Here is a 1,938-nt window from a genome sequence, read left to right on the forward strand (position 1 = left end):
CCCCCCAAAATTCCAACACCCTAATTCAAAATAGTTTTTAAGAAAATTGAAATATCTTTTTGCTTGTTTATAATATATAATTTGTGATGATTTATACATGATTAAAAAATAAAGAAGCAAATAGCTTTTTTTTTTAAAAATATATGCTCTTATCAGGTGTAGCAGGGAGTTATACAAAGATCTCTGAAGACACAAATGTGGGTGAGAACTAGATCCTTGGACTGACTCTCAAGTGACATGACTCCTAGGGTGCCTAGGAACTGAGTAGCCTCATGCCTTGAATGGAAGGGTTGGGCACTGTGGAGTGGTAGCTCTGAAGGAAGACTGAGTTCTGTTCCAACCATGCACTGTCGCTTACTGAAGGATGAGGAGCAATAGTGATATTTGGAATGTAGTCTACATCAAAATCAGACATTAACTAAAAGATATACTTCTACTTTGCCTTCTCTCTTATCTTCCTGGCCCAGCATAGAACGTTTATGAGCATCTCAGAGCATGACTGAGCTTTTTTGTGTGTTTGTGAATCATTTTCTCATCCCAGTGTGTTTTGTGTGATACTCAAAACGTCATGAAGTACTATTTCTCTTTTATAGGTCAGAACAATAAATACAGCAGATTTGATGCCCCCACCCTCAGTAGCTCCTACTCCTTGGCCCTCCCTAACCCTCTCCTGCCCTTCCCATACTTAAGTACAGCTTTTGTGATTTGCTTTAGGCAGACAGAAGTGGACAGAGGAACTGGATTGTCACTTTTGATCATGTAATGTGAATGAAGGACCACCGTTGTTGTCCCAGCCCCTTGCCTAACTTAAGGAAACTTGAAACCTGATCCCCAATTTGCAGAGATGCCCTGATTTGCTCCATATTTCCAAAGGATCTTTGATGACACCTACTTTCTCCTGTCTCATTACTTCAATTTGCTGAACTTTGCCTATTAGGGTGGGCCACAATCTGCATGCTCAGGGCTTACTTCTGGCTCTGCTCAAGGATTACTTCTGTCAATGCTCGGAGGAGAGGGAGGATCAAATTTGAATTGACCACATTAGAGGTAAGTTATTTAAACCCTATAATATCTCTCAGGCCCCTACCTATTCTGACTTTCAGATTTTTCTCTTTTGTTTCTATGCAGGATTTGTATTTTTTATGTTTTATACTCCATTGAACATGCCTCTATTTTTATTAGAGGGAAAGGTTTGTCTGTGATTACTTTACCTTGGAACTCAATATCTTTTATTGAAAGGCTTGATGGAGCCCAAAGTGTTTAGTGGAGTGTCACTCTGCACAGCAAGGGGTATGCAGAGCGCCAGGGTGTAGACCAGAGAATGCTGCTCTTTCCATTTCGCTACAATGAGCCATAAGATTTTATCTGCTCTGTTCATCTATGTATGTAAAGTCAGTTATTAAGATTCTATGGCCTGAGGATACAGGATATCATAGCACAACTTATGTGTTCCAAACTAAAATCAGCTTCAAGGCTTAGTGGACTATTTAATAGCTTTTGTGAAACCTGTGTGCTGAATTGTCCAAGAACATAAGGGCTGATTTGGTCCAAAATAACCATTCCTGCTACCATGATTCTTCTCTGTACAATAGATGTCTCACTTCAGATTAGTCCAACCATTCACCATCCAATTATGTAACCAAGGAGGGGACTCTGTGACCCAATCCTATACAGTTAGACATAAAAGCAAGAGTGGAGGAGACTGTAACCAGGAAAGATTCCTTCATTCTGGGTGAGAAAGATATGAATAAGAAAACACCCTTTTGTTTCCTCTAGTCTAAGAAAATATATGCGTGTGACTTTGGGCATTTCCCCGAAATGCTTTAAGCTTAAACTGAGTCTTATGAAAGAAGAGATGATAAAAATTATTCACAAGTTGACATAAAAGCTAAGATAGCCAAAAGGGGATTTACGTTCATTAGAAATATTACAGCACTA

The sequence above is a fragment of the Suncus etruscus genome, chromosome 2, assembly GCF_024139225.1.
Source record: "Suncus etruscus isolate mSunEtr1 chromosome 2, mSunEtr1.pri.cur, whole genome shotgun sequence".
NCBI classification, from domain to species: Eukaryota; Metazoa; Chordata; class Mammalia; order Eulipotyphla; family Soricidae; genus Suncus; species Suncus etruscus.